At 40.4% G+C, this 26,668-nt stretch overlaps 1 long non-coding RNA gene across 3 annotated transcripts in view; it reads left to right on the top strand.

Annotated features, from left to right (window-relative positions):
• The window catches only part of LOC108880381 (uncharacterized), a 61,252-nt gene that overhangs the window by 959 nt on the left and 33,625 nt on the right, over positions 1-26,668 (top strand). For all 3 annotated transcript variants that reach the window (XR_001960472.2, XR_007814846.1, XR_007814847.1), the window contains exon 2: positions 6,559-6,702. This is a non-coding gene — a long non-coding RNA (uncharacterized LOC108880381). The remainder of the gene's footprint in view (positions 1-6,558; positions 6,703-26,668) is intronic.

Below are 26,668 nucleotides of genomic sequence, written 5' to 3'. Positions count from 1 at the left end.
TCTATCTATCTGTTATTGAACATAAACAGTAAACAGGAAAGAAATGTGTTAGTTTTAAGTAAGAGCAGACAGAAGCCACAAACCCTATGACATAAAATTTCAAAACTAAGATTAGACACTCTATTACAATAGAGCTGAAACGATTTGTAGGTCAATTGATTGGCCCATCGACAAAAACAAAAACAAAAACAACAACAACAACAAAAAAAAAAAAAAAAAAAAAAAAAAAAAAACTCCCACAGGACTTCTTCACAACTGCTCTTCTGAGAGGAGGATTTTCTGTTTTTCTCAGTTTTATATAATTGAAAATAGGGCCATTGTGGTTTTTGGACTGTTGATCAGACGAAACAATGCATTTGTAGACGTCACCTTGAGCTCTGGGAAACTGATGGACGTTGGTCATAATTTTCTAACATTTGTACCTCAAACAACTAATCCATTAGTTTTTGGGAAAATAATTGGCAAATGAATTGACAATGAAAATAATTGTTGCTTCCCTACATTTCATAGACAAAAAAGAGATATAAGACTAATAGACACCTTTAGTGCCTTGAAAACCATGTTTTGATCCCCAAGTTTCCTTATTTTTTCTCTTCTTTTTAAAAACTTAATGTTCCATGCACCAAAGTAAGCTATTGAAAATGCAGCTATTATATGGGTAACTGTTGCCCTCATTATGGAAGTTAGGTTTTTTGTCAACAATATTTCATAAAACTGTTCAGCTGTCCCACACATTGGATCTGTGATGTATTTATTAAGGGGGACATACATACAACGTATAACACACAGACACACACACTCAAAGCAAAATCATCACATGTGATTCTAATAATTGGTGTCCAACAACTGCTCAAGCTCATGATAGCTTTCTCTAAAATGTGGAATCCTTTTCATGTATTTCATGTTCTCTCTGGGAGATTACCTTTCCTTTTTTTTCTTTTGAAAAAAATCATACATATGTTTGGTTTCTCCTCAATAAATGTGGAGCTTTCTGGGACCCATATCTGGTTCCTAACTCTGTGTCTGGTCTAGCCTACATTAGGCCAGCAAATAGTCTACTCTCACTTGGACATTATCTTATATCTTTTGCCAGATCCATACATAGTTGATGATCAAGGTGTTATCTGAGGCAGCATCAATGATGCCATCAGATCCTGCTCTCAGTTACCTCCGCCTGTGTTGGTATTATAGCAGATATGTACATGTAAATCATTAATGCCCGTTCAATTGTTTTCTTGCTCCCTTGGCAGTATCTCTTGCCGGCTGTAGTATTTCATCGGAAAATATGGTACACGCTACTGATAAAACAAGCAAGAACAATTCTCAACTTGGCTGAACTCTGTTTCAACCCTGAGCTCATGGCTAGACAGGTGGGACTGAGGTATTGAGGGGAGAGTGCATAAAATCTACAGCAAAGGAAAACATCTCGTTTCTCTCCACGTGTGTTAACAGCTGACACTGAGAACAGCCTCCAAGCTATATAACACATACTGATACACTTGCACTTGCACACATTGAGTAGCATCAATACACCATAATATTATGTTCACACTTAAATCGTGTTGTTAAAATCGTGCAAGGTCAAGCTTCAGGCACCATTTGTTTATACTTTTACCAACAAAGCAAAATTGTAACTGCAGTGTCACATTTATCCCCAAACAAAATGCTCTCAAAGCCACCCTTGGTCCTGTATGTAATCATGTTTTCCATCTTCTCCAATTCAGAATTTGGTAATAAATATGAACTCATGCTGACAGACATAATAAAGCTGACACCGGGGTTTCATTATTTTTCTCTTCATAGAAGAAGGTGTTCCAACACTAGGTGGCAGCATTGAGTTATTAGTGACAGCAGGACCTCATCCACTTCTCTGAGAGATGGGTTGCACTTGGGACCCTCCGGTAGAAACAAAACAACAAAGGAAATTCATTGCTAATATCAGACCCACAATAGTTTATCACATCTTGGGGTGAAATGCTCTTACTGTCATTTTTAAAACAGCTCTATTCATTCTGTAATGTACCTCAACATTGGAAAAACAAAAGTTGTGAGTAGTTTACCAGTAAAGAAGCAACATTCTTGTGCTTAAATTTGGTTTGTTGCCATCGCTGATGTTGTGGAGGGAGGTTGTTATCTTTCAGCTTTACTTAAGTCCCACCTGGGGACAACAACTTCCAATTGCTATAGTCATTTATATTTGATCAGACTTCATTTTTTTCTGATTTGCCTTTAGGAGCAAGGACTTCCCATCTTTTGTGTGAGTGAGTGAGGGATACATGCATGCGTTCGCTCAGCTAGTAGTCAGTTATTCCAACTAGGTTTAAATGAACACATAAGGACACTGCAAAAGAGAAAATTTCAGATTATATTACACAAAGATGAAAACAGAGCAAATATCTCTTGAGGGGAAATTAGCCTCACTTAGAAGATAGAATTATTTTATGATAAAGGTTACAATATTCTTTTGGGTAATTTGTCGTGCCCTCCTGCTATTGCTACATCACAAGAAACAAACATCCTCATATAATCACATATAAACACACATACAATAAGACAAATCAATGTAGCCCATACAAATGTTGCATACCATCAATAATGACAAGGACCATATTGCACCTTTAGCCTTAAGCAACATTATTATTTAAAATTTCCATTGAGAGAAGATGGTTGAGTTAAAATAGTGACAAAACTGTATCCTTTTGATTGTTTTGGGCATGTTTGAGGCAGTAAAATAGATAAATAGATTTGCACATTTTAACAAAAGAAATATATAACATGCATGTTTTAATTTGGAAATGATTGTATTTCCTCTGCTTTTAGGCATAAGAACAGGAATATTCTACAAATACCCTAGAGGTATTTTATCCAAACGCAGAAGACACCACTTAAAGACCTATAAACTCATACATTACACACCACTGCAAGTGAAGGAGAAACCTTAATATGTGCTAATGGTATGTTTACACATTTCTGCTCCTATATGCTGGGGCACAATCAAGCATGTCATGCAACAATGTTGAGTCAGGGCACATAATGTGGATATTGTACTGGTGGCACAGATTTCCATTTTCACACAGACAGTGGGGATGGGGGGTTGGCTCGGGGGGATGTCTGAGCAAAAAAAAAAAAAAAAGAAAGAAAAGAGAAGAAAAAAAATTAATTTTACAATTCTCATCAGAGTCACCAAAACACTGAATGATTTACTGCCAAATTAATTACCCTTTACCTAACTTTAGACAATAATGCTCGGAGTTGTCTGTCGGAACAGTATTATTCTATTAACGTTCGATTTGCAGTTCAGCCAGAGTGACTTCATATTTAGATTTTATTGTATTTTCTTAGTGAATGTGTAGCATTGCATCCACAATAGGAAGGCAGAGAATTATCTGATATTTTTCAGTTGAATCACCTGTGCAGCAGAGATGGGATCAGCACATTATTTAGAGAGAGAATTTGTTAAAAATTTTAAACACTTAACATATCTGTTCCGGAGCATTACAAAAGGTGCATTTACAGAGTGAATTCAAGCACAGTGCAGTTTAATTAATTGAAACTTTTACAATATAAGGCCTCCTTCACAATCATCACCCATCTTTAATCAAATATAAGACTCGCTAATCATTTCACCTCTCTCTGCTTGGTTTTGAAGGTCGTGTGATTCAAAGCGTTTTTTGTGTAGATTTTTACAAAAGTACAGTATTAACAACACTTGTGAAATCAAAGTTGGCATATGTTTTCAATTAAATATTACCTTTGCGCGTTTTTCTTTTTTTTCAAGAGCTGCGGGTTAGTTAGTGACTTGAAGAGACTTGGAGCATGAGCATGAGATTAGCTGGCCGGTTGTCCGAGGGCGAGGCTGACCTGATCCAGATCCGGGCCACCTGTGTGGGCTAGCCTGCCCTCCCGTCTGCCTCCTGTCCTGTCTCCAGGAAGTGGTCACCAGGCAGCCCACTGCCACTTTTTCCACAGTCACAGGGTACACAAGAGTGCAGGGTTAGATGTGAGGACCATTAAGCTTGCAAAATGCTATTTGTCTCCCAGTCACATTGAATGATTATATATTTAACAGCGAAACACTGCCACAATCTTAGAGATGTATAAACAGTAGATAAATCTATGAAAGTAAATGATGTTTTGTATTGCAGTTTTACAGAAGTTAAGTTTTGTTAGGCATAATAAGCTACAACAGATGGGTGCAATAAGCAGAGTGATTCAAAACACAACCAGCTTAGGTTCATCTCAGTAAATAGGTTGGTCTCCCTTGTCTTGGCCTGTGTGTCTCTGTTCAGCAGTCGATAGGTTAACCTGCCCGTGGCATCCATCTTATGTGGCCCCCCTCGCATTACCATTGATCTGAGGGAAATAAAGAGCACACGTGTTATTATATACAGTCCAGAAAAACACCCTCTCACAGTGATGGAGTGAACAGGCCAAATGTATGAAATATTGCCCCTCCGACATATTCTGTCTTCCTGTCAATAGTGCAGCCTTTGCCCACAACCAGGATCAATAGTGGCTTATCTTTTCATGATAACACATAACGATGTTGTCTGTTGTCTTTTTCTGATATTGAAGTTCTAATGCTGACCCCCTTCCTTTTTATATCATCCACGCTGATATGTATATTTTGATATTTCCCATTTCCTCTTTCTTTCTGTTTTTTTTCTCCTTAAGAAATAAAATTGGCATGGGCCCTGCTAGTCTGAGACATGGCAGTTACAAATTTACATGTTGGTTTTCTGGACGTTTCGCTGAAGCTTTTGGGGGTCTCTCATGTGTGAGACTGCTCAGCGGAGAGAAGACACCCCTCTGTAAAAACATCTGTTGTGGAAATGGCTGTCAGACTCCCTTTTGTGGGCTTCGTCTCTTCTTTGCACAGAGATTGTCATTTGTTTTGATCATTTATGTGGGTGAAAGAATAATGATAAAAAGAAAGAATCTGGAGAATGCACCCATGCAGCTGAACAACCTACAGTGGGGCTGTGTTTATGTATTTATTTTTTAGGAAAAAGGAGCATTTTTTTCTGATTTAGTGGCATCGTGGTCTGCACATTGAGGCATGTCATGTAACTATGCAGTCTAATGTAAAAGTAAACTATAATGCACCGTGAGTGATATGACAACGTAAAGTTTTTTAATAAATATTTAGCAATTAAGCATTTCAGTAAGCATACATTCCCTTTACATCACGACAAGCTGCTTAAAGATGATAACAAAACATTCTTTAATTATTCATGATGTGGTGATTGTTATCATATATGGAAGAAGTCATTGGAAAAGAAAAAATGGCATTGTCTTTTATTAGTTAGAATGATTTCATTTCCGAAAATGCAGTTTCTTTTAACATTAAACATAACATAAACATAAAAGTCCTCCATTCTTTCAGCTTTGTATAAGTGAATGAAGCAGTCAGTGTTAATTAATATAAAGCAACTAAACTAAATGCCGTACACAAGTGCAATAGGAAAAGTATAAAAGGTTGCTATGTTGATCCTTGAAATATATTGGTTTTTTTGTTTTGTTTTTTTTTTAATGGCCCAGGGTATAGCAATGCCATTGTCCTCCACCTACACAGGAAGTGTTGTGAGAGCACCTGTCCAGAGGTGCCACAAGGCACATCACCTCTATGTACTCCCAGGTCAGCTGTCATTTGTCTCAGTCAAACGGATCTAGTTCTTTTTTTCACCACTCAACAGCTGCTGTCCATGCAAAACGCAACATACACTTAATCCAAAACAATTCATTGTTTTTAATAAAATTATAAAGGCTGCATTTGGATGCAATTTTAAAGGAAGTTTTAAATAGATTATATTTCCATGCTTGTGTGTTTTACAATAGGAAAAATACAGCATTACTGAATCACAGGGGCAAGTTAAGAAATTGTAAGTTCATTGTGACAGCCGAGTAATATAGCCAAGGTTGGACTGTGCATCTATATATCTTGGTTTGACAAGCAGAAAACCCAGACATTTAACTGACAATTTCTTCTCATAACATTGTTAGACAGCAGCAACAACAACAACAACAAAACAGTTCTGGATGGACGTAACATTTCCTGTGAATCCCAGGAGCCTGCTCTGAGTTGTTTTGAAGTGCAGCATCAATACTCAACCATGTTAGACATGAGACATTTTCTTGGTTAACACAGTGGCTGAAGCCAGAATGTGGATCAGTTTACGGTGCGAATCCTGTCATATTAACTCACTTTATATATTAGTTATGTGAATGACCTGTCTGAGTATAACTAACCATTTTCAGTTTTGATTGCATCATAAAAACAACAAAAACAAAAATATTTATCGTAATATTATCATTATTTTTTTTTTTTAAGCAAATCCTATATAAAAGAATCTAAACATTGTGTATGAGACCTGGTTTAAAAGGTGTAAAAGTTGTCTACATTTAAATGATCCATACCAGCAAGATCCCTGCAAGAATTAATGGGCTGCTTGTTTGTAATTGTATGGTTTTCCCTCAGAACAGGTGAGTGTTTGAGCCGAGTGACACCTCATAAACTAGCTGATAACCTGTTCCTGTGTCTTCTTATCTGTTTTCCAGACAATCCTTGGTCCCTGAGCACGTTGTCGTTTCCCCTCGGGCCCATTATCAGATCCCCTCTGTAGGCTCCCAGCAGCTGCAGTTATTGTGGAAGACTCTACTTTTATAGCCTCATGATGTCTGTGACAACACCAGCTTTTATGAGTAAGTACATGCTGTCTTGTGGTTGTTGGGATGGTAGTTTTCTTTTTTTCTTTTTTTGTTTTAACTTAGAAGCTTCCTTGTCAAATAAAATCTTTAAAATTTACAACATGCTTAACACATAAAATGAATATTTTTTTTGGGCAAACAAGTAAAGAAATATATTAATTCCAGCATTTTAATCAGTTTCTAAGTTTATTTTAAATTTGCATTGTCTAATATTGGTGTTAATACAAAATCTGAAAAGTGTGAATAACACATTAAATAATACATTGAACAAAAGGTCATAAAAAAGAGAAAAGGACAAGGCACAGAAAAGTCAATTGAGGAATTTAATGCTGAATTTAATGTTCAAATATTATATCGTTAGTCATCTTTTTCCAATCATGTTTCAGCACTGATCGGTCCCTCGCTCTATCTGTGAGAAATGTGTTATCTCCCTCTGCCATTCATGTACACATTTATTGGATTCCAAGTCTCTGGGATCAATCTTTTGGCCACCAGAGGAGCATAACTAATGGCAACATTAGAATGGCTTTGTGAGAGGGACTGGCCGGATGCGGGTTAACCAAGCAGGAAATAATCTAGGATTTTATATCCTGCATGAATGGCCATAGGATATGCTGAGAATAAATTAATCCCCCCCAAAATTTTAGCAGTGAGGTTATCTTTTCAATGAAACAGTTTCAGAGGGTTGGACGGTTTATTTGGTTGATTTTGGCTGAGGAGGGGGTGCTGTTGCTCCCCGCATGCACATGTGGAATTTCTTGGCAGATAATGACCGTCATCTTAATGCTCAGCCTGGGTCAGACTATCTATTCTGTCTCTGACCGCAGGTCTAGACAGCCTTCCTCTGGAAAGCCTTTTTTTCTCCCCTTTTCCTTTTAAAGACCCACTTCTATTTTCCTGTTGTGCCCAAACAAGGATTTTATAAAACGGGTGACATCGCCACACAAGCTGTCTGCCGAATCCCCCTTAATTAAAGTGACGTTTAAAGCCTTCCTCAGACACTAATAAACCCCCTCTCCATTAAGATCCTCCTAATTACTGTGTGCAAAGGAAAAGGACACACACACAGACAGACAGTGTGGAGGTAAGCCTGCTGGCATTTGGCCCCATAAGCTGAGCGCCACACAAAAGAAAATGTCCCCTGGGTTACCCATCCTACCAGACAGATTCCTTTTTTTTTTTTTCAACCTTGCTCCCCCTCTCCTGTTTTCTTCTTTATGAATGGAAGTATAGGACATGTGCTGCTGAGAGTGTCCATTCATGGAGCTGGTGGAATGTGTGAATATGGCATGAATAAGGCATGAATCACAGCCACCTGATTAGTCAATAAGCAGTCTTTTGACATTACCATTGTTTAAATGTGCATAGTGGAAGTGAGAGTGCTGTCATATACACCCCCACCCCCCCATCCCCACCCCCCACTTGTGTGAGGCTGATTAGAAAAGATAGATATTCAGTGTAAACTGAGGGATGCAGGGAACCTCTCAGAAAGCATCAATCAAACATTAAAACACACTTTAGAACAGGTTATCAAGGCTCATCCCTTGATAGTTTGAAACAACTTTAGAGTGGCCTAAACTGATGTGGACAAGAGAATCTCATATCATTACGCGTCACACTGAGCCACAAGTAGAGTGTATGGACAGTCACTACAGCTTCAGTGGCAGAGGCCTGCCCAGAAAGGTTAAACGTGTTTGGTTCGTGTCCTGGTCTGCAGATTAATGACATTAACGAAGTTTCCATTAGTCGTGCAACTGGGGGAGACATGGGCGTCCATGCGGAAAGCCACATGACCGAGGCAGAGATAAGAGAAAATGAAATACGTCTTCGTGGAGACAGGAGGGGCCAGGAAGTGCCACTCCAAATTAGCTGCAGGCCCAGTTTGTTGTTACTTCATTAACCCAACAGCCCCGGGAAAAATAAAAAGTGAGGTCACAACCTTTAGCAACAGGGGAGGCCTGAAATTTGCAGAGAGGCTCCTTCGGACTCTGGCTGGGTGCAACCTTTGACACAATACAGACGAGAGTTTATGAAAGAGAGAGTGATCATTTAAAGGAAAATCCAGGAAATCCCTCCATTGTTAAGTCCTGGTTAATTTTAGATTAATTCTGTTATAACTGCTGCATTGTCATATGTAGACCATCAAAAGAAACACCTATTTACTGTTATACGTTACTGTATAATAATTTAAACAAACACTGAAATACCCTGCGGGTTAGCTTCTAGCATGTATTCTGATTTTCATTTTTTTGTGTCCAGCACTGTGTGATAATAATCCATTTCTTTACAATGTCCTGACAAGTTGTTACAAGAGAGATGAACCAGGCAGTGAGTCAGTCTCATACAGTATGAGCTTTTACTTCTTTCAAAATGTTGAATGGTAAAAATGTAGATGTACAAAAAAATTTTTTTTAAAAGCATGGTTGGGTTGTGTTTATTTGTTAAATTAAATAAAGCAATCAGGTAAAGTAAAGCTTGATAAAAGTGACAGTGAGTATTTGGACATATTATGCTCCTTGTTTCAGATCTGACAGCATATGGGTGTAAACGTTCACACAGTCAGTCAGTCTGTAGACAGTCAGTGAGAAACCTCACACAATATTACATCAAGCTATCCAGCACAGTCATGTCATTTATAGAAATTCATATATTATCATTACAAATGACAACAGAATAAGATATTACTGGTTCATCAATATTAGATAATGTACATTGTTCTCTGTTTGTTGCTCTCTAACATTTGGTGGTGGTGGTGCTTCAAAACAGAGCAGAGTTGTATAATGCTGTCCTTGTTGTTGTAACACGAGCTGAGCACTGGCTCTTTATTTGCAGGCAGTGACTTTATTAGAGTCTATGGTTACAGACCCTTGGAAGGAGGGCTATTGTATTCTCACCCCTTCTCTGGCAAACATACCTCTGCTGCTCTCTTCCTTTGTGAACTCTTCATAACAAACAGGCCTGATGGATTCTGCAGGGAGTGTTAGAAATCTGAAGTTATCTAAATTTCTTTTGAGTTATTATTTATTTATATTAAAATGAGGTGGAGTTGGTAACTTAAAATGCGTCTTCACAGTTCTTACAAATTCTCCACCTTAGATCTGAATTCTAAGTTTATATCTTAAAAAGTCAACTAAATTAACTTCTATCTCTTTCTCTTTTACACACACACACACACACACACACACACACCACACACACACACACCACACACACACACACACACACACATACCTACTCAGCAACATGGATCAGCAGCAGCTGACTTGGCTAGAAACTCTGTGGCACAGGTAGACAGAAGCAGGGTCCAGCGAGTGTCTACTGAGGCTGCAGACACATCTGCCTGCTTGATTTCACCTGGTAACTGAGCATGTAGTATTTACTTCTCGGCTGAAATGCAATCAGGGGCTGGTAGCTGGCAAGGAAGCAATGAGCCTGCGATTAGGAGCAGTTTTTTTTTTTTTTTTTTTACCCCCTCTCAAAAAGTAAGGAAGAGTTTGGGTTGAAAAAGTGGAATGGAAAAAAATGTATTGTAATATTTTGGCAACTTATATAAAATAGCATGTAATTTTATAAAGATATAGCATATAGACATAAGAAATAACTAAACTATCAAAAGCAGTTTTGTAAGTTTTGCAGTTTCTGTTTTGAAATCTTTTCATTCTCAAACAGGGTTCAAGATCTATCTTACACTAAAAAACATGATTAAAAGTACAGTCGAGTTTCAAATGCATCATTCTGAGCTGTTTCATTGCTGATGACAAGACCCTCGTGAATTCCTGATGATAAACGTAACAGTGACACTGCTGACGTTCCTACGGTAGAGCGCTCCCCTGTGCGTGTATAAACATTTTACAGTGCTCGAGACAAGAGTCACCTCTCTAATCTGGCTGAAGAAGTGTGTGGAGAGGCCCTTTATCCCACCCTGCTTTAACTGGTTGCTCACAGAAGAGCCATTTACCTCCACTAATGGGGAGTGAGCCTTTCACCGGGGCCTGTTTGCCTCTCAGCCCTCTGAAAGAAACTTCGCCAGAGAGGAGACATTAAGAAAACCAGTTAATCTGGAGCAGTCTGTCTGTGTCTGCCCAGGGAATGGACCGAGCTCCTTGGTGCCTTTTCAAGAGGCTTCTCTTCACAGCAACTATAGAAGTGTTAGATCAGCACTTTTCTCAGTTGCCCTAATGAAGACACAGTGGTTAAATAAATGAGAGGTTAGCCTCTTTGGTTTATTTTTTTATTGAGTTAGAAAGCTTTAAAAGGTCGTTGATTTAACACATGAACCACACAACATTCACCATTTACAGTATGTTGTCTGTTTATTATTATTATTATTATACCCTTTCAATCATGCTAAAGCTTTACCATAGGGCCCTTCAGATCTAGGAAAAGTCAGGTACCAAAATAAAACAACAAATCATATTCACCATCTTTATTTGTATATACAGTTACCTGATAATGGTACTTAATGGAAAGTTGAGGGCTCACAACAGTCATTATAATCATTTTGACAGGAATACAAATGTGTGGGCCAAATTTCATTGCCTTAAGTTAGTAGAAATTATCATTGGAGGATCATGAATGTCATAAAATTTAACAGGCAATCTATCCAGCAGTAGTTGCGATATTCCGGTTTGGATAAAATTGGTGGACCAACCGTAGGGCTGTCACTTCATGTCATCAAGATCAAATGAATTTGGAAATGACCAACTTGCCTGAATCAGTTCAATTCAGTTAATTCATAGGATGGTAAGCTAGCAGGTAAATCCACAGATTTGTTCCCGTTGAAGAGTAAGGTAGTTTTTACAAAATTGTCAAACAGCCTCATTCTTATTCGTGACTTTGCCATCCACAGTGTTTCACCCCATGTTCGAACGAAAACCTAATTTGATTAAACTCCATTTGAGATACCAAAATTTTGTAGGAATACACAAAACCCTGGTGCCACACTAAATGAGTACCACAAAGACAAACAGGGAACAAGACAAATTCTTTCTCTTTTGCCTCTATGGTGTTCAACTCTCACTCTAGCCTATATAAAAAAAGAGTTTCACCAGAGGGAACAGAAGCTCTCCTACAATCACAACCAAGTGACTGTTACTTACCTTTGTTTGTGACAGTGGGGGCTTTTAACCCCCAGACACTTAGTCTTTACTGACCGTTTATGGAGCAATCCTACTGTGGCAGAAGTGCTACACCAAGGTCATCAGTGGCTGCAACCAGAGTGACCTGTCGTTAAAGACAGGACAAATAAACACAGGAGGAACTCTGGAGAATGGGGTTAATCAGGTAGGTAGCCACAATAGCAGGTGGCTGGCAGGTTAGGATGAGCAGGAGAATTGTGTGTAGGGTGGGTGTGGGAAAAGCATTTTAGTGAAATTCAACATTGCAAAAAAGGCGATTCTGTTGGCAGAATCAGAAATACACAACAAAATGCATACCCCAACGCACATATGCATGCATAAACAGACACACACACACAGTTGCTTGTGTTTCAGTCGGTACGACAGATGCCGTATGGACTGCTGTATTTTCAGCAGTAAAGGAGGGCCCTGAGGGTCTCTGCTGTCTTACAGTACACCAGGGATCAGCTGTGACACAGTGACACTGATCTCTCCATGTCACACACAGTGCTATCCTAACACCATTGTGTGTGTCACTGTGTATATGTGTGTGTGTGTGTGTTGTTGGGTTTCATCATGTCAAATATACTACACAAGATTTATTCATGTCAGCAGCATAACATCGCTTTGTGCACCTTTATGCACCTACTCAGGGCAACATGTCTGCCATACTTATATCCTGTTTCTTTTCAAAATAAGGATTTTGATAAATAAATGCATCAAACAATTTTTTTTGTTTGTATAAAATGCTTGGTTTCGTACTATCTTGGCAGTGTCAGTACAAACAGTGGGAGAGCTGGGAGGTGTTTTGGGTTGTACTGCTCATGTTTGGCCAGTTGAGGCCATGCTTTCCTCAGGGTGAGCAGAGCCCGTCTCCAGCCTCAACATATACTGTCGATCTGGCCCACTTGTCTTCTCACAAGGAAGCTGTATATATGGGTCATACAATAGGAAGCATTTGAGGAATCATCTTACAATCTATACTCTTTGAGTACATACAGTTTACTCAAATTCTGTGTGAAATTTTACGGCGCTGATTTCTTTACTTGAGTATTACCTTTGTATGTGTCTTTTCTTTCACTTTTAACTATCTTTTTTTCTCCTATTTGATTATAGTTATACTTTGTAGAATATGGTTTTATCTACATAACATAAGCTAGCTAGCTGCTTTGGACCTTAAAACACTTTGCGCAGAGAAATGCATGAAATATTTAACGATACACAAGGAGCCATTCCTCAGAGAGTGTACTTTTACTCACATTTTACTGCTAATATGTTTGTACTTTTACCTCAGTTAAATTTTGAATGCAGGTCTTGGAGTTAGACCTGGTGTTCATGCCATTAAGTATTAATCATCTCTACGGCTTTAAAGAAATAGGTTTACAATACAAACATACTGTATTTTTATAAGATGTATGTATGTGGATGACATACATAAATCTACCCATATGCTGGAGAGTGATACTGAGTTGATGTTTGCCTATCCTCCAGCAGTGATGGTCCATGTGCTGGTCATTCTCTGTCCAGGTGCAGACCTTCTCCGCTGAAAACCACCATGAGCCTGTCAAATTAAGTAAAACCAGGGAGATGTGTGGCCTGTGAAAGGGATATGCTCACCCTGGTAGTGGGCTCAGAGACGCTTCTTTGTTTCCTGGCATGTCTCACATACTTTCAGAGGCCAGATAAGCCCCAGCACCATGAAACACTGCTTTATGTTTGGCCTCGGTAACGTCCCAGAGAGGGCAGAGTGGACTCAGAGGAGAGACCAGTCAGTGAGCAGGTAATATGCTCTTAGTGTCGCACCTTATTAAAGGGCCAGATACATGTGAGAGCCCTGGTTATGTAGTCCTGAAGTGTTTAAGTACGCACTGGGACATACACCCAATAACCAGATTTCCATTTAAAAATATTCCTCCCTCCAACTCCTTCACCGTCACTCATTTTTCTTTTATTTCCGTCCCTCTCTGAAGGAGAAAGGGAAAGCTGGGATGGTGAAAGGCAGCAGAGGGGGTTGGCGGGTAGTTAGGTGGGGGTTTGGCTGTTTCCTGAAATCGGATTAGCAGCTACTCTACACTTAGATTGCAGGGACTGGGGCTTTAGTTTAGCCCAGCTCAAGACCACCCAACAGGTAAACAGGTACATTACTCTAGAGCAAAAGGGAAAGCGAATGGTGAGGGGATAGAGGATAAAAATGCTCATGAGAGATGGATACAGAGCGAGTGAAATAAATACGACACTGCTTGGCAGATTGGTGAAAGTGGATTTTCTTAGTGCGGTTAATCTGGAATTAATTCCAAAAACATCTTGATGAAGTGGTGGAAATATAAAATTTGCAGTGAAACAAACAAAACAAAAAAAGTAAAAAAGAAAAAGATACCAAACCTCACTTACTTTTGAAATTTATTCTGAACTACCAATTTGTGAACTTCCTCTTCTTGAACCAACTCTCTGGACCTTCACAAAAGACCTACATATCTCAACCCCAGCCCTCCCCGCTCACCAAGATATCTAAACCTCACATTGTCATGCTGCTGCCACTGCATCCCACAGAAAACCTCCTGAAAATTAGTTTTTGGCAACCGGCTCGCAAACACACTCTCCTGTCTGCTGCAAGCCACCAAGGCTTTGTTAGGCAGGCCTGCTCTGAGCCCAGAGCCTTCAAGACCCCCATTATGCAGCAGGACTCAGCGGGGCAGAAAGAGCAGGAGTGTTTTCGCCAGTCATGTGGGCACACAGGCATTATACACTCTTCAGTGGCACTGTAGATATTTTGTGAGTCTTACAAACAGAGGAGAGGCCTGCAAAGGCTGCAAGAAGAAGTTTTTATAATTGGGAGTTATATAAGTTCCCCAAATCCTCACAGGAGGATTTTAAGTTTTTCCCCCTATTGTGTGTTTTGAAAAGCTGTGTGTGAAGGCCCCACTGCGAAGGTGACAAATCTTTTGACATAAATCATTGTGTAAAGGTTAAAGGAATACAGTCAAGTGCTCAGGAAGAAGACCCTCTAATTGCTTGCTTTGCTCAAGCTTTGCTGAGCTGTGTTTTACAAATTAAACAACAACTCTTGCACACTGCAGAGCATTTGTCTGCGTGTGCACGCCTCCCACGCACGTGTGTTTGTGCGCCTTTGTTTACATGTGCCTTTTGTGTGCGTCCACTTAAATCTTATTGTAAAAATAACCTTGTTCAGAGCTTGTGTCAGGATCCACAGACGAGCGTATCAGCTGCAACTGGGCAGGAGGAGCTGGAGTTTTTACTAATCAGTGATGGACAAACTCAGGGCTTCCTGCATCTCAAACATCACTGCTTCTGTCAGGGGCCCCGAGTGCAGAGCAGAGCAGGCTGAGCAGCTCTGATCAGCAGCGTTGTGTGTGATTTTTTTTTATTTTTTTCCCCCCACTGAATCACACTGGGGAACACGTGTGCGTGTGTTTGAGATGCAGGGATGCATGGTGCAAACCCTCCCCTGAGTAGTAATGCATGAACTGTTAGCAAAACATTGTTGCTCCTGCTGTTGCCTTCTATGTTAATAAGACGTGGTTTGGGGTGGGGGTTGGGGGGTGCACAGATGTAATTCAAGGTTGACATCACAAGATTCATAATGCACCCATAGTGCGGAATGTCATGCATTTGGCAGACCATAGGCGAACTTTCAAAGTCAATACAAACGATAACCCTGCAGTCGCTCAGATGATGATTTCACATGAGGCAGCTCAGATAAATTATGACAAAATGATTTTAGATTAGATGCTTCAGATTATTATCAAAGATGGTGTTTTGGAAATCAATTTCTTCTCATAAAACAAATATATTCAATAATATTTTGACACAGAAAGCTCTCGCAGCTCATTACAAGCCCCCTGTATTTGTAATCGCTCTGACTTTTATGCAGCGTTTCAAGCTGTCAAAGCCGCTTGCTTCCATGTCACTCACTTATGTGTTGTAGAGAGAAGAGTTCAGGGTGTGCAAATGTATTTATGAATGCATGATTTTGTGAAAGTGTGTACTTGGCTCTCTCCTCTCACTGTCTAATAACTGGTAACCCCAGCTGTGTGTGTGTGTGTGTGTGTGTGTGTGTGTGTGTGTGTGTGTGTGTGTGTGTGTGTGTGTGTGTGTGTGTGTGTGTGTATTTGTCTGCCTGTGTAAAGCTGAGGCTCGCCGGGGCACTGAGGCGTAACTTGGCCCCAGTCAGGCCAGTGCGCAGAGTGCAGAGACCAAAAAGCCTCCAGCCGCGCTTTCCCCCTTTCTCTCTCTCTCTTCTTTCAATCGCTCTCTCTTCCACTGGGATTTGGAAATAGGTAGCCCGGAAGATGTAACATGTATTTATTTTGTATAGAGAATAAATGCCCCTTTTGTAAATGCACATCAAGTACTTTTTACTGATTGTGCAGTGTCCAGCAGAAAAAAAACATCACCTTTGTAAGACTGTCCATTTCTATAAATAACTACTCGTTTTCCTGCATCTTCTCAGTGGACAGAGATTTGTATATCCTATCTCTGTTTCTCTTCTCATCTCCTTCCTCCCACACAGGACCCTCCTGTACCCTGAATAGGAAAACCAGCATGGAGCCTGGGCCACTGGTTAAGCATTTTCATGCTGGATTTGAAATCAGATTATATATGGGCCTGCTCAATTGACTTAATGGATTTGAAGAGACTAGATCCTATTAATAAAGGAATAAAAGAGATGGAGGGAAGGAGAAAAAGGGGTGACTTTGCCCCCGAGGCTGTGGCCCCACCAGTGGGACTAGAGGGCTAATCTGCCATGCAAATTAAATCCTGCCTCTATGCAGTGGCCCCTCTAATGTCCTCCATTACACACCTTTTATTTGTTGTGATCTGATATTGCAAACAGATTTGGTTCCAGCAGCAGTCAGACTGGTATGGGAGCGATTACTGGGGAAGATAGGATTTGCATCCTTTCTCGTCCCGACAAAGTGCTCTTTGCCTCGGAGGAAGGAGCAATGGGAATATTCCAAGATTGGTCTTCAGATTGGGACTGACACCCAGTTTGGTCTCCCCTCTGGATGTTTTTTTTCCTTCCTCTTAAAGAATCCGCCTTCATGAGTTCCAGGCAGGATTATGATGCAGTTGAGACTGAGAGGTTTAATCAGTGAGAGTGGCAGTATTTGGGCTGTAACAGAGCTTACGTCGCCGTTTTCTCTTTTGTCTTAATGAGGTTGTACTTTGCTTCATTCCTTGGAAGTCTACCTCTCACACTCTTGTTTCTGTCAGCGCTGTCAAAAGTAGCCGTAAAAACACACATATGCCACATATGCTAATCCGATTTGCGCTTAATCATGACAGGGCTTATACTGTACGTACAGTAGCCGCAAAGCTGTGAAACTCTCAGCATTTCTCAGGTGGTTTCCAGCAGCAAAGTTCACCTTCCTGTGAGTCTGGCACAAGTTTGTGGGCCAGACAATTTTTCTGTGATTAGGAATTAAAGCTAAACAAGGCTATGAGAAGAAAAATCCTAAGAGCTGTTGCATAAGTAGCTTTCAAGGTTCCCCTGTTTAGCCTTTTTCTCTGAATAATCACCGCAAATGAGTAGATGAAATGCTGGCTCAAGTGATTGTTTGTTTGTGCATCGGCCAGTTGGTGGGAAAGTCTGTTTTCTTTTTATGAAGTAGTTTGACACAAAAGAAATTCACTTCAAGGACAAAACAATAGAGAAACAATACTGATCTCAGTCAGAAATGAAAAACGCTTACACATAAATAAATACCTATAACACACTCTTTTATCTCAAAATACAGATAAATAAAAGATAAATCTTGATAAAGCAAATGATCCAAAACAAAAGCATGCATGTGTCCAGTGTACATAAATGTTTCAGTATTATACAGAGCAGAAAACATAACCCTGAATAATCCATGATTCTGATCAATACACAATCATAACTTTCACCTCTACTCCCTCTGTTTCACACAAAGAGCATTTTTGACCTGATATTTTCTACTGTATGATGAGAAGGATGCTCGCTCTTTCTATTGCCTACTTTATCAGCGTAGGAGGAGCATTATTTCTGTCCAATCACAACTGAGAAAAACACACGGCTAAAACCGAGCACTAGCGTTCTTCAGCCTATTATCAGTGTTTGACTGTTTTACCAATCACTGCAAGAGAAACTGCTTCTGCAGGATAAACATAAACTAAATATGGAATATATCCTGTATCTTTGATATCAACATCCTGCCAAATAAAAATGAATATCCACCTTTCAAACAAAGGTATGCCTGGGAGTGTGGACCTCATTTCAAGCACAATTAACTTGAAATGGAGTGCTGCAAGATCAATAGTCCCCAGTTGATCCAGAGGGAGCTGTCAGTCTATGGAAATGGCACACATATGGTAATATCCCCAGCTTAACAACAACTTAGAGGATTTACTGTTGCTGTTTTCAGACTCACATGAATAACAAACAGTGGGCCACCCCCTGGGAACCATTTTGTTTTATCCCAGCTTCAATTAATCTTTAAGGGGGAGGATACCATTCAGGAGAAATGGCAGGGGGGATATGAAGAGGGCGTTTTGTAGATGCGAAAGGTATCCTGCTAATTATAAAAATTACAAATAGACGATCCACTCATGCAAATTTGATGCGCGCGTGTTTCTGTGTTTTCTTCACCTAACTAGCTTTCCATCATCTCTTTTTCTCTTCGGCTCTCCCTCCTTCACTCGTCACACACACAGTCAGATAAAGTGTGTTTGCACTTTCATTTTCTAATTAGGACACTTTTGTCTCAGTGAGAGCTGCTATTGACAGGCACACAGACATTAGCAGGATTATATGAGTTCTTACACTGATGAGTGTGATGAGATCTCAGGAGATGTGTATGGATTTTACCTCCTGCTGACTGCACTTCTCTCCTCTTAGCCTCGGGCCAGAAACCTGTGGCATAAAAGTGTCTTGGAAAAAAAAAAAAGAGACAAGAAATGAGAGCGAGGATAGCTGGCAAGCAAGCGTAGTTCTACGCTCCAGTGTGATGTCATTAAGTCAGATTCGTTTAGCGGAGTCAGGTGCGGACAGCCAGCGCGTATAGACAGTACAGTGTCACCTGAGATAGCGCTGGGACTGAGGTCAATTCAAAATTGATTTACCTCAACTCTGCGATTGATGAAGTCCGTTCAGGTTAAACTGCAGAGTTCTCGATTGGACATGCACTTTGGGGAGTCGCTATTGGAATTGACTTCTATGTGTCGCCCTCAGCTCAAGCCAGGTGGGAAATTGAGTTACAAAGCACAGTATGAGAGGGATAGATGACCTCTGTGACAGTTATACAGTTTGTGTCTGCTTTTTATAACTCCAGCTGAAGAAAGTCAGTCGACTGAACTGAAAAGGAGACTAACGTAAAAATCCATATTACTCTCCTCATATTCTTGTAATCTGGAGGGCTATGGAGTCCTCTTGAGAGAAATGTCGCCATTCAAAACATGACTGGGGAAGCCCTGCTATGGGCTAATCCCAGAATGATAGGGTAGTAAGAGGTATGTAAAACACCTTCCCTCCTTCTCATTCAGGAGGGTGAGATGTAGGTGGAAACACATGACAGGCGCAGAGGCAATTCCCCGTCCTGTTTTCCAGGGAGTGTGTTAAACTAAATCTAAATTGCTACTATGATTTTGTCACTTGCCTCTGATGAAGGAGAAGTGATGTTGGTAAAGAATTGAATAAATGGAAAAAAAAAAGCAAAACACCACAGCCCGGGGCTTGTGGCTCTTCCTGACTCCAGCTTTTATCATGTAAATAAGGCGAATGGGACTGGGTTAGGGGGACAATTCCCCAGCCGCCACTTGGGCCAAATACAACTTTCCTGCGCTTTAGGCTCACAATGAGGAATGTATTTGGAGGCCTCAGTTTTAATTTAACTAGAGTGGCAGCTGAGGGGGCACCAGGGACCTCATCTCATGACTGCTACGATCACTCCGGTGGAAGGAGGGGAAACCTCAGCCTGATGCTGTACATTTCAATGTGCAAGATCTCCACAGCTCCATCACACTGGTTGTGTGTATTTGTGTGTGTGTGTGTGTGTGTGTGTGTGTTTATGTGTGTTTATGCGCATGTTTGTGTGTTGCAGCTGACTGTTGCGCTCACTCCGTAACACCTCTTTGGTTTCCCAGGGAGGAAACACGCTTCTTGCTCCGTTGTAACATTTGATTCATTACGATCTGAAACAGCACATCAGTTCGCTTATTATGTCTTAAAAAATCCTCCCAGCGTCCCAAAGAGCAAGGGGGAAAAAATCCACCAAAGAGGCTCTGCCTTGAAATTGACAGCTGTTATTGTGCGGTGCCATCTGGTGCATTTGCCAGGAAACAGAAAAGGGTTAATATTCTATGATGTGTGGTAGCAGTGGCACAGCCTCTTTTGCACAGCCAGAGTGAAATAGCGGGTGCCAGGAGTCTGTGCACCCGATGGAGAGAAACCCTCAACATTAGCATGGCACCATATCAACCAATGTGGCTAATTTAATGGGTCAAATACGGTTGGGTGAGTGCCAAAATAACAGCCGTACCACCAGAATTTCTAGCAGGGTGGAGAATCACAAAGGAAAGTTACAGCTCTGCTTGGCGTTATGCAGCTTTTAATCAGAATTCTCTATATGTAAAGCAAAGCAATCCTGGAAATGTTATTTTCCTTTTTTGTTAACTTGACATTTAGGAAATCTTTGTTCGGCTTGTGTGTCTATTTGTGTCCCTGTGCATGTGTGTGCTAGTATATACTTTTCTATGTTGGAGCTGTCATTATTCATTGACCACAGATGTAAATGGATCTAAACAATGGGACGCGCGTGCTGCGGGTAGTGATCGCCCCTGGAGAGGACAGGGCCTGCTGAAATTAATAGGCCTCCCGTGGCTAAATAAGCAATGGCAAAATAAGCCTAAATGTCCCCCAATCGCATGACAGACAGGGCCCAAGAATCTGAACAGCAGGTAGTTATTATATGAATTGCTGGAGAGGGACATATTGCAGACCCAACATGCCACATCAAAACTATCACACTGCACTGGATCTGAATCATTATGTGTGCATGGTACGTTTCAGTGGAGGAAAAAGCTCATTTGCTGCACTATGTTTCCCTCTATTTTTGCTTTTTGTTTATCACTGTTTTTAATATCACAACTAATTCCTTCACAACATATAAGCCTTAATGTGAAAAGTCAAAGAATTACTTTCTTGTTATACAACAGTGATTATCATAAACTTTTTTTTTTGAGAAGAGAGGCAGATCACGAAACATCAAACATTAAAACAGTGTCAGAAAACACAACATATGGGCACTCATATGCCCAAAGCTGGAAAAAAAAAGAAAAAAAAAGCTGAAGAATATGGGTATAAATATGCTCCTTAGCTGGAAGACACACTTCTTTGAGCCATCGGCTCATTTCTAATTCTGAGTGCTGGTTCACAAAATGGTCCAACATTTAAAGCGACTGGCAGGGGGTAAATTAGTGCTCCGAGATGAATTATCATACAATTAAGGACCCCAGAACGTGCCAAAACACAAAACACACAATATGGAGGAAAGACCTACTTTCCCCCTAATTCACCAGAGACAGGCCAGTGTCCCATCCTCTGTTAAAGGAACAGGCTTTGACTTTCTAGTCCATTTACACTCATGCTTGTTGTGACACTGGTGTACTTTGTTTATAGATTTCTGTACAGAAAGTGCTGTGAAATGTCAAACTGATTTACCTGCTTGTGTTCAGCAATTCAGAGATAAATATTCATAAATATTCTGTGGGGCCATCTCATTCTACTGTGTTAGGCTAGATTTTGATGATCCCTAAAGATACAGCAATCCTCCTGATATAAAACAGTGGCACTTCAGTTTAAAGTGTCAGCTTTTCATTCATCATAACATGTAATGCTCATGCTGTTGCTCTCTGTCTTTTCTTCTGGCTTCTGTGTGGTGATAAAGGTGGCTGTATTGGGGGATCTGAGCTGTGTGGAGTGATGGGACTGCTGAGGTGGTCAATAATCTATTACGGCACACAGCTCTCCGCAGAGTGACAAATGTCTGTTGGAGAAATGGGCCCAGAGAGGTCAGAGCTGGGCTACTGACCTCAGCCCCCCTCAGTGCCTGCACATAGATAGAGCAGGCTGATGCAGGCTACAGTGAAATACTCAGTGTGATGGCAGGTGTCTGTTTATGTGTTCACCCACCTTTAGCAAAACATACAGACTTTCAAAGATTAATTTACCTCTGCAGACATGTCAGTAAACCTCAACATCCAGCTCATCACTGCATGGTTCAACAAATCCTGCAATATTGTTTAGTGCCATGTAAAATGAGGCTTTAAAATTCATGAACTTATTTCACTTTTTTATTTTGGGCAGGGGACTTTATGTAGGTATGAATCATCTTCCTGTTTAGAAACATAATTCCATCACAGGACGAGCAATAATCTAAGGTGCAACTTAGAGTAGAGCAGAAACCTTAGGAATGACAACTGTGCTGGTGAGTGGGTGCATTGTCATGATGGCGCACCCAACAGCCTTCGTGCCACAGCTCAGGTTGTTTGTGCTGACTGTCCTTATTCTGATGTGTCAGAATGGTACCATTTACCGTATGGGTCAGTATAGTTTATGCTACCACAACGGCATTGACAGTTAGACCCTGGGGGACGAATTCAGTGTGCCCATCTCTACGAAAGACAAGCAGTCTAGGAGACAGCGGGCTCTTCCACTGCGAAGACTTCTATTTGGTCTGTGAGTTGAACAGCCATACACCCAACTTTTGACATGGGTGACAGAGATCCTTGCAGACTTCTGCATGGTGATGCCTCTGTTCCATGGTGAAATTGCAAATGCACACCAGCAGGTGGAACAAAAATATGAATATACATATTTTTGTGCTTTTTATATTGAAAATTATTCTTCATATTGAATTTGAAGAAAGGACCACCATATGTAACTTCATTTGGTGCTGAGTGTATAAAAACTCCTACACAGCCTTTTGGAGTCACCCTGAGAAGAGTCAGTGGTCTTGTGTATTGGCAGCTCTGCTTCCATGTTATAATGATGGGAATGGACATAGACCATTTAAGTATCAAATCAATATCAAATTAAATTTTTTAGCAGTGCAAGCTACACTCACAATCACCTGTAATTAGCCTTGACAGACTCTGGTTACACTGCTCTCATGTCACTTTACTCTCAATACACACACTGCTTAGACCGATACTCACAACACCTGACCACCTGAAGTAGGTTAAGCAGAAACACATGCGTCTCGCCTGGTGGTGTGGTTTGGAAAATGGGCTGGGACCCGATTTAGATAAAAACACGATGACCCACAGGCGCTCCTATAATGAATAATGTGTCCTCCCAGCCTTTCGTTTTCCTCCAGCTTACAACATTTGTCATCTTCATATGAATAAACAGGGCTATTTAATCTCGCTGTCCTTTCATGGGATTTTGTGGCACATATACGCTAACAGCAGGCTATGTGTAGCCTACAAACATGCTTGTTTTGTCCTGTTTCCACTGAATGGTTATCAAGAGAATCTCCATTGCAAATGAACTGCAGAGAGATGCAGTACCAATCCGTCATTCTCTGAATTTATGTGGAAACTTTGACAGTGTTTTGAATTAGCTCAGACCTCCACACATGATCGGTGTGGTAGGATGTTCTTGGAACATAAACCTCAGTAACAGCTGTAGCTTTAAGCATAGAGATGTCTTAAAGGTTCACCTGAGGCTGCTGAGAGAAGCAGAAAAATGGTAGATGTGTTGATGCTGACCTGTCAGTCTCACTGTGCTCACACCTGCAACACATCTAATGTTGATCAAGTGGAAATTAACTGCACCTGAATGACATGCCATGCTGGGAATCTGCACATTGGCTCTGCCTTTTTAATAGACTTACACCTCATTTGGCCTCTAAAGCCTGTGAAGCCTCCCGTGGGATGGCCTGAGGCAGACACACACACACACACAAACACACAAATGCATGCACATACAGAAAGCCAGAGGGAGTGATGCCTAGGCAGGAGGGATAGACTTAGAAAGATGTGGAGGGAGAAGAAGAAGAAGGAAAAAATGCTATAAGTAGAGACAGAGAGAAAGATTGCTTGCTGGAGAAAGATGGGGGAGAGTTAGAAAGGAGAGTCACTGATGGCAGAGACAGAAGTGGAGATGGGAACAGACAAAGAGACAATGGTAGATAAAGGGGAAAGCGCAGAACGAGCTTGCGCTGTCTGTGTCGTGGCAGTAGCGACAAAGCCTGATTAGGCCATCGCTGCACGGTCAGGGAGGGAGTGTGGGCTGAACAATGCGGTGCGCTTCCCCTTCATAACAACAGACCTTCCTGTCTGACCCCCTAACCTCTGTCACCGGCAATACGTGTCACAGCCGCCACGACACCCTGTCAGAGCCACCCCTCCCTCCCTTCGTCCCTCCGTCACCCACCTCCCTCCCTCCAACGTCAAGTCAGTCAGTCCAACCTTGTCAGCTGATGAACCCCAAATTATTCACATTTTGAACAGCAGGTGTGATAAAGGGAGATCTTATGTTTATGATCTTGCTTTACTTATGACCTTACCTCTGATTATAACATTATTAGAGCTTAAACGATTCATTGATTCGTTTAATAGCAGATTGAGAGAAAATAGCAGCTATTTTGTCAATTTGTAAACTTTTTCCAGTGCAGGAAATGCTACTGTTTTGTTGTTTTCATTATAATAACAAAAAAATCACAAGCCATTATGTACCACTTAAATCATAATTTCTGTTGCAAATTAATAATATATGAATTAAATTTCAGGGTTCATTTATTTAAAAAACCTCCATAGATAACTGATACTAATGCTTTCTGCTTTCTGCCGGTTTGTTTTGTATTCATTCTGTGTAGTTTGGTGCAACTCTAGCAGATGGTTACAGCAGAGTTGAAAATCTGCTGCAAAATGGCATCCCTCTATCAGAAGTTAACAGTTAACAATTAAAGCGATTCTCCAGTTAAACCAGATCTAATTAGCTTTTGCCAATTTCCCCCCTCTCGTACCCCTAAAACATTCCATCTGCTGTATTGGAGCTCCTGATACCGAGAGCCTCTGCAAAGCTCACTCTCTCTGTTTTTTTTTTGTTTTTTTTTTAAAACACTGGCTGGTTTGAAGTCATCTTTTGTCTGGTGTGTGTGTGTGGGGGCGTGGGGGGTTATTGTCTACATATTAAGTGAGGTTCTGTAAGGGCTTCAGCAGCATCTTGACTCCCCTAAGCTGAGGAGCAGCTGAGGTTAAGTGGTCTCCTCGCTCATGGCACCCATCTTCTTCTTCACTGTGACAGCTGGGGACCAGACCGTTGCCATAGATACACTCTCCACCCCCCAGTCGACTGCTCATTTGAAGTAAACACCCACATATATATATACAGTATATCAGCTGACAGTGACTGATCTTTGATCTTTTTCTGACCCTTTGACCATTTTCATGTGTTCCCCCTCCCTTTGTTTTCTCCTACCTGAGCAACTAACTACAAAAAACGAACACTGAACAACATGAATACTGAATCTGAAAGTAGAAAATGCTTTCCTTTCATGCACTCTAAGGTTTAATTGTTATCTATTAGAACTGATTATGAAAAATGGAAAGTCAGTTTTTGGAACAGTAAAAATAAATCGCAGTCACTGTAGATGAGTGCATTTCTGTTTGTTTTGCTCAAATTGCAGAACTTTTCACTGGAGGTGGAAGAATTCCAAGAGATAAGCCAGTGATCAGGAAAATAATTTCAAATATTATTTTCCAATGACACACTCCACAGGGCAACTTCCTGTGTGCCAGGCTACAACAGACACAGGTCTTGTTCACTGATTGAATGGACTGGAATTTGCTTTGTATGCAGGAACTTCTCTGAGTGATAAATTTAAAGTTTTGAAAACGTATGAGCGCTGTAGGATCATTTATTTCCAAAGCCAGCATCATTTTTGTTTGTCTTCAACTGTGTCAAGTCTGTTCAAGTCATTTAAAGTTTAAAAGATGGGAACTAAAAAAATATACAGCAAAAGTGATAAAATGACAGAGGAGCTAAACAGGAGAGACAAGACACGTCTTACAAAATTGAAACATTTTTTAATCTTTAAAGACCAGAGCAAGGCCGCTGGTAGATTTTTGATGAGTATGTAAGAACATAAAACTTTAGGATTTATAACAGTATATAAACATTTAATATGCAGTTTGTAACGCACTAAAATTTAGTAGTACAGCAGCTTTGAGGTTCATAAATACATTATTTAAGACTTACGTCTGCTTACAACCACATTATAGTGTGTTATAAACCATTTATTGATTTTTTTTGTAGTATACTGCCTGTAAATGCTAAATAGGTGGACTTACCTACCACTCAAACATATTGTTAAAAATGCTCATCTTAACCTCCAAATCCACAATAATTTTTCCATAGAAAAGGCTGATAAATTACTTTGTTTTTCCTGCAGTGGCTTATATAAGCTGCGGTTCCAAATATTTAAGAATAAATATGTGTACATTGGTGAACTCATTAATTCCTCAAGGCATCGATGGAGTATATGTTTGTTTCTTTCAGTCAGATACTAATGAAGACCAACGGCCTAAAAGGCCGCTCAGCCTTACCGTGCATGATGGGAAGAATTGATCATTTTTCAAAAATAGCCATATTCTAAATAACTGTTATATAATATTTAGTTCAGAACATGATGCTTGTGTGCTAAATTATATTGTGAATTTTAATATGATCACACATTGCTGTCTAAAAAAATGAATATTTTTTATGAGATGAGAAATTAATGGTTTGACAATTCATAATTGTCAAGACAGACATTAACGATTTTTCAACATGCTGGTTTAGAGTTTAGGTACAATTC

Source organism: Lates calcarifer, linkage group LG16_LG22 (genome assembly GCF_001640805.2).
Source record: "Lates calcarifer isolate ASB-BC8 linkage group LG16_LG22, TLL_Latcal_v3, whole genome shotgun sequence".
Lineage (NCBI taxonomy): Eukaryota > Metazoa > Chordata > Actinopteri > Centropomidae > Lates > Lates calcarifer.
This window is presented reverse-complemented; position numbering and strand designations above follow the sequence as displayed.